General features: G+C 46.9%; 1 long non-coding RNA gene and 1 pseudogene across 1 annotated transcript in view; one reads left to right on the top strand and one right to left on the bottom strand.

Moving 5' to 3' along the window:
• The window catches only part of LOC103735789, a 15584-nt pseudogene extending 11817 nt beyond the window's left edge, over nt 1–3767 (bottom strand).
• Nucleotides 3768–4091: 324 nt separating this feature from the next.
• The window catches only part of LOC103735786, a 33980-nt gene continuing 31357 nt past the window's right edge, over nt 4092–6714 (top strand). The window contains exons 1-2 of the long non-coding RNA XR_607349.2: nt 4092–4327; nt 5106–5521. This is a non-coding gene — a long non-coding RNA (uncharacterized LOC103735786). The remainder of the gene's footprint in view (nt 4328–5105; nt 5522–6714) is intronic.

Below are 6714 nucleotides of genomic sequence, written 5' to 3'. Positions count from 1 at the left end.
GGCACAAGTTCCATTAGTAGTTAAAATACTGTAATAATACTGCTGACAATTTTTACGGCAAAACCTTGTAAAAGGAAAGAATTTTGTCGCCTGGAAAGATAATAGTAATTTGAACCTATGTCTGCATTTCCTAAATAGAATCTTCAATTTTGGAGTTTCTAAAACAGGACTAGAAAAGTTGCTCCACTGAAAAGCATTTGTGTCCTTTTCCAAACTTTCACTGCAGAAAAGATTTAAGATCTGTGGGTGGCATTGCCTCCTTATTTCATTTTAAGCTTGGCAGTTTTGAAAGGCAAAACTTAATTTTTGTGAAATATTGACTCCTGTTAAGTAAAACTAAAATTTTGCACTCAGCAAACAAACGTCTATTGTATACAAAGGTCTATTATGTATCTATGAAGTGTGGGACAGAGAGATGATAAATCAAGTCTCAGATAAACAGGGGGTTAGAAAAGGGGCACAGAAACATGGAGAAGAGTCCAGGAAGGGGTAGCAGTCAGCAGGATTTAGCCCATAGGCAGGGGAACTGGAACCTTCGGGAAAAAAGTAACTTACAGCTTGCCAAAAGAGCCCAGGTAAGATGACATTAAGTATGGTCAGGTGGATTAGAGGTAGGTAAATGCTAAGTAATTATTATAAAGTCCTCAACCCACCAAATTATTGACATTCATGTGTGGTATCCACCGAGTTAATGGGAGAGGAATAATGTAAATGTACTGCCTGAGAGACTGCAGTCCTTCAGGGAGGGATGTGTAGGACCATGTAGAGATTGTTCAAGTGTTCTTGAAAACCTGTCATGCTTTTTCTTATTTAAGCTTGCTACCAGATAGAATAGCATACACTGGTTATGATACTTTATGTTCGTATCTTCTATGTTCTCAACATCGCAGAAAGGGATGCTTACTGGTGTTATAGACTAGGAAACTGGGGCTCAGAGAGGTCATTTTTCTTGCATGGGTGTTGAAGATCTGCTTCTGAAAATTCTTTGAGAATAGAACTATAACCTTTATGTATTATTAATAGTATTTAATATGATCAATATTTAGTCGGTACTTATAAACAGACCAACAAATCTTAGAATATTCTATATTTAAAGTTCCTCAATAAATTCAGTTGGTAGACAGGTTATTTTTAAAAGTGTTCTGGGGAGAAGAGAAGACACTGCTCCCGGCAGCCTCCAGGAGACAGTTTATGCGCTTGAGCTCAGCAGTAGAACAATGTCAAGGTCTGCTCTCAGTATCTTTCCTTGTTCAGGGGGCAATTTTAACCTTGGTCTCTTCATAGCTACCCTGGCGGCTAAAAAGAAAAGTGAGTTTATGTCCAAGAAAAATGTTTTCCCTAAAATGAAGAGCTATCTTATAAAAAAACTTTTCTTTGAAATTTTCTAACTTGAAGATCCCTAGCGCTTCATCCTTCTTCCATCCCTCCCTTTCTCCTTCCTTTCTTCCCTCTTCCTCCCACTGCTCTTTAGATAATTTCTTTACAATAAAGCCTCCTCTCTCCTTTGAGGAAGGAAAAGAGTATTAAAAGAAACAGAATGACCATATTGAGAATATCTGAGAATTTATGAAGAACAGTAATAAGTAGGGTGCAAAAACCTGATTATCATGTGGGTTCTTGAAGGGCAACTTAGATGAGCATAGTTTATGACCATTTCTATAAATTACCCATTAAAAAGGTCTATGCACATAATATCTATTAACAAAGCAGAATATATTACTAAAAGATCATGATGGCTGTGTAACTCACCTGTGAAGGACACCTGAGAACTGTAAAATGTATACACAATAAGAATTCTGGTTATTTTACATTTTAGAACTGACTACTGCAAAATAAGTGATAACTACCCTTTTTCTGTAAAATGTACATTCCTCTCTGTGGTATTATTAGGCCATTTTCTCTTACTGAAAGTGGAAGTAGACTTAGATCCTGGATTCAAGCCTTCTACCCATCTCCCATCTGCCTGGAATTGATAGTATCCACCCCTTCCTTTCTCTTGCTACTATTGTATGCAGCTGTTCTTACTTCATCACACTTCACCTCCTTCAAAGAATTCAAGTTAACTTTAAAAAAATATTTTATCATTTTTATTTTATGTGTATGAGTGCACTGCTTGCCTGTACGTTAGTGCACCTGTGTCATGCAGTGCCTGTGGAGGTCAGAAGAGGGCATCGAATTTCCCTGGAACTGGAGTTATGGCCTTTGTCAGCTGCCATCTGAGTGCTGGGATTCAAATCCGGGTCCTCTGATGAGCCCTTCAGGTTACTCTTTTACTATATTCTCCACCTTTTATAAGCTTAGGAATGACCCTTAATTAATTTCAGGGCTTATTTTTACTGTTTCCATGCTTGCTTCCACCTCATTTCCAAAGTTTGCTCATTGCAAACTTTCTTTCTTTCCCTCCCCTCTTCCGCTCTCTCCTCTCTCCCTAGCCCTTCTTCCCCCTCCCTCCTTGGGCAACACTTCTCCCAATATCCTTAGGCTCCTCGGTCTTTTTGCCTTAGTCCTGACAAACCATGAGTGTCTCAGCACATTGCTTAGTTCTTTCTGTGCATCAAAGATCTGAGAACCGCCTACAATTGAAAGCAAATGTTTTGTGTTTTGGGATATTTTCTGCCCATAGGGAAAGTGTAGCTTTCATATCCTCAAAAGGGACCTTGGAGCTGGGCAACGGCTCACACTGGCAAATCCCAGCAATCCCACCACCCTGGAAGCCAGAGGATGATGGAGCTCGAGGCCAGCCTCGGATATACTGCCAGACACTATTTTAAGAAAAAAGAAAAAAAAAAAAATCTGGCTTGACTGATGCACGTGATTTCAGGAGGCAGAGGCAGTAAAGTCAGAGTTAAAGGCCAGCCCTGGCCTACAAGAGCGGGTTCCAGGCCATCCTGAGCTGCCAGAGGCCCGCTCTTTTAACTGGGCAGGACACCCTTGCTCTCGGCCTCCAATCGCCCTTTTCACCTAGCCAGCCGTTCCCATATCCACCCCCGGCTCATCCCAGGGGATAGAGAGACCGCAGCGGGGGGCAAGAGGGAAAACCTTTTAAAAAAAAAAAAAAAAAAAAAAAAAAAAAAAAAAAAAAAAAAAAAAAAAAAAAAAAAAAAATTCTGGCTTGACTGATGCACGTGATCTCAGGAGGTAGAGGCAGTAAAGTCAGAGTTCAAGGTCAGCCCTGGGTTACAAGAGCGAGTTCCAGGCCATCCTGAGCTGCCAGAGGCCCGCTCTTTTAACAGGGCAGGACACCCTTGCCCTCGGCCTCCAACCGCCCTTTTCACCTAGCCAACCACTCCCATATCCACCCCCGGCTCATCCCAGGGGATAGAGAGACCGCAAACCAGCGGAGAAAGCAAGATTCAAAAGAAACGCTGAGACTCAGAGCAGGAAGAAGCCGCAGTATAGACGTTTTACGTCTAGTTCAGCTTACTGAATCCTGTGGATTTGGACCTGGGGCGGGGGCCTGGCAGGGTCAAAATAAAACCCAGGAGGAACGGAGTGAAATTCAGGCCGTGTGTGTAAAGACGCTGGCTGCTGGCTACGCAGGAGAGGGCACGCCGGGCTCTGGGAGGGGACCAGGACCGAGAGCGACCGCACCAAGCTCTGCGCCGGGCAGCCAGGCTGACCCCTGCTAGCGGCACAGGCAAGCGCCCGAAGCCCCGCCCTGCCCCGCCCTGCCCCGCCCGTGACGGACAGTCTCGGTGTGCAACCGCTTTCCAGTTCACCATAAACACGCCCCACCGCTCCCGCCTCTCGAGCTCTCTCTCAGCCATTCAGAGGAATGGGCGGGATCGTCCTTCGTGGTCTCCAATTTTTTTTTAAAGAGGACGGACTCGGAGCCTAGTTCCCCCCAGGAAAATACACCTCTTGGGCCTGAGGGGGTGGAGCCTCCGTGACTGGCACCGAGCTTCGCCAATGAGACGCTCCAGCCGCACGAAGGCCCGGCCACCCCCGTGGGCGGGGCCCTCGCATGCCAGGCCAATGGCGGCCGCGCGGACGAGGTTGAGCTGCCGTGGGTAGGGTTAGTGTGAGAGGTGCGGCGGGGGAGGTAATGATGGTGGTGGTGGCGGCGGAGGAGGGCGGGGGAGGGGGCGCGAGGCGCTGAGCCGAGGCGCTAGCAGGGTTCGCTCGGGCCGGAGGCCGCTCTGCCGGGAGGGGGCGGGCGCGGGCGCCGTCCGCTCGGGGGACTGCGGACCCCGGCTCCCGCCTGCGCCGCGCCGGGCTCGGCTGTTCCATGCGACTCCGGTGGGGATGGAGGACTCGGTGGCGGCGGCGGGTGCTGCGGCGGCGGCGACGGAGGAGCGGCTCTGAGGAGGGCACGGCGGGATTGGAGGTGTGAGGAGGGGCCGGGGCGCGGGGGCCGGGCTGGGGTCGGTGGTACCGCCTGGGTGACAGGGGCAGCGCCTGCGGGCAGAGGCAGGGTCCGGGCTCCCTGCGGGCGGGGGCGGCGCGGGAGGGCGGGCTGCTCGTCTGGGGGAGGGAGGCGCCGCACCCGCACTGCCGCTGCCCGCTGCCCCGCGTCCAGCCCAGGCAGGACTTTGCATTCCGCTCCTCGGGGCAGCCTGGGTGAAGGGAGCCTGGGTGGCCTGCAGCAGGGACCTTGCCCTCCCGGAGCCTGGAGCTTTCCCTCCACTCCTAGTCCTCGTCCGTTTCCCCTCCTCCTGGACAACAGCGTTTCCGTCTTGCACCCTAGTTTGTTCTAAGCACACATTCTAGGACTCGAGGCTATTCATTATTGTCGGAAAAATAAAGTTTATTTAAAAATACTCCGCTCCTCCCTCTGACTGGCGGTGGACCTTAACCAGTATCCCGACTTTCCCGCTCTACTAGCCCTTCTGTGATGCGAGGATGGGCAGGCAGGGCCCGACTCCTCTCGGTGCCTGCTGCTGGTTACCTGGTGTTTTGCCCCCGTCTTCGCTGTGAATTGTCAGTTCTTCCATGGTATCGGGCATCCTTGATGTTAGTAGCTTTTGAGGCCGGTGTTTTGTTTCATTGTTTGAAAAACATGCAGATAACAGGCTGTTGCAGCCTTATCTAGCATGGGTGTTAGTCGCTTCTCCGTGCTTTTCTCCTCATATTCTTGCTCTTTCTGTCTTTGTTTTGCTTTTCAGTTCTCCAGAATACACGTCATATAGCTCCTGAGGTGGAACGGTGATGTCTCCGTGAGGGAACCTCCACTCAATTATCGTGTCATGTGTTCATACTGTCCTTGACTGGGCCATTCATCTAGGATGGGATTTACCCTGTGAAACGGGGAAGACTTATGGACCCCAAGCATCATTTCAAGTTATAGTTGAGTTTTCTTTTTTTTTTTTTTTTTAAGTACGGACATACATGCAAAGCTCTTTTGCTTTGGACCCTCTGCTTTATTAAAGCTGCTGTATTGCACATCCAGAACCTTTCCAGCCTTTTGACCCCTCACCATGGCTTCAGTTTGGAAGAGACTGCAGCGTGTGGGAAAACATGCATCCAAGTTCCAGTTTGTGGCCTCTTACCAGGAGCTGATGGTTGAATGTACAAAGAAATGGTAGGTGTGTTTAGGGGCAGAGATTGCGGTCCTGTGGCCTGAACTCGCAGTGGCTTAAATTTTGGGTCTTTGGATAGCAAATTTACCTTTCAGTGGTGCACAAGTGGTTTAAGGCTGGGTGGAGTGTAGATCATTCTAACGTACTGTGTGTGGGCTGTTGCTAGTACTGTCCCAATGGATTTTAATTACTCCATTTCAGTATGGCTCAGAGGAGTGTAACACAACTGAGTACAGTAGTTTGGTTATAAAGTTTTATATCGTTAGTATTAGAATACCTTTTTAAATTTTAAACTAAGAATGACTTCATATGTTTTAATGTAACGTATATGTTGTAGTATAAAAGTCTATATTCTGTAGACTGGTGGTTTTATTTTATTCTTAGTTTTTAAAATTTTTCTTTGCCTTAGAAACAGTTTCAGTATTTGAATAGTGGAATGCCAGTCTACACAACCTTAGATAGAAATCTCTCTCTCTCCTCTCTCTCTCTCTCTCTCTCTCTCTCTCTCTCTCTCTCTCTCTCTCTCTCTTTCTCTCTCTCTCTCCCTCTCTCTCTCCCTCCCTCTCTCTCTCTGATACACACATGATGCAACATGCATACCACAGCAAGCATATGGTTGGAGGACAACTTTTTTAAGTTCTGGTATTATTTTTATTTTATGTGTATGTGTGTATTACCTGCATATAGGTAAGTGTACCATGTCGTACAATGCCCACAGAGGTCAGATGAGGCTGTTGGATCCCCTGGGACTGGAGTTATGGACAGTTGTTAGCTGCCATATGGGTGCTGGGATTTGAACACCCCAGGTCTTTTGCAGGAACAACCAGTGTTCTTAACTGCTGAGCCATCTCTCCAGCCCCATGACTTCTCTTTTGAATATCCTTTTATTTGATAAAATAGCTTACTTTATTCTAGAACTCCTATAACATATTCAGATATTTATTTGGGAACCAGTTTTTGAATGTTTTTGTCCTGAGCTTGTTAGGAATGCTATTTTAAAGTCAGTTCCAGAAATGTGAGCAGTGTTTATGTATGTAGTTTAAACCAGGTACAGTTGATTTAGAGACAGACGTGACATGCTCCCTACCCTCAGGGAGCTTATGTGACATTCATGTGAATAACTTCACTGTGATAGGTACAACATTATATACGACGTAGGGATTTTCATCTGTTTCCATCAAGTTGGATATCTGAA

This window comes from Nannospalax galili, unplaced genomic scaffold (genome assembly GCF_000622305.1).
Source record: "Nannospalax galili isolate Female #2095 unplaced genomic scaffold, S.galili_v1.0 scaffold2377, whole genome shotgun sequence".
Classification (NCBI taxonomy): domain Eukaryota; kingdom Metazoa; phylum Chordata; class Mammalia; order Rodentia; family Spalacidae; genus Nannospalax; species Nannospalax galili.
The sequence above is the reverse complement of the archived record's forward strand: the minus strand, read 5'-3'. Positions and strand labels throughout refer to the sequence as shown.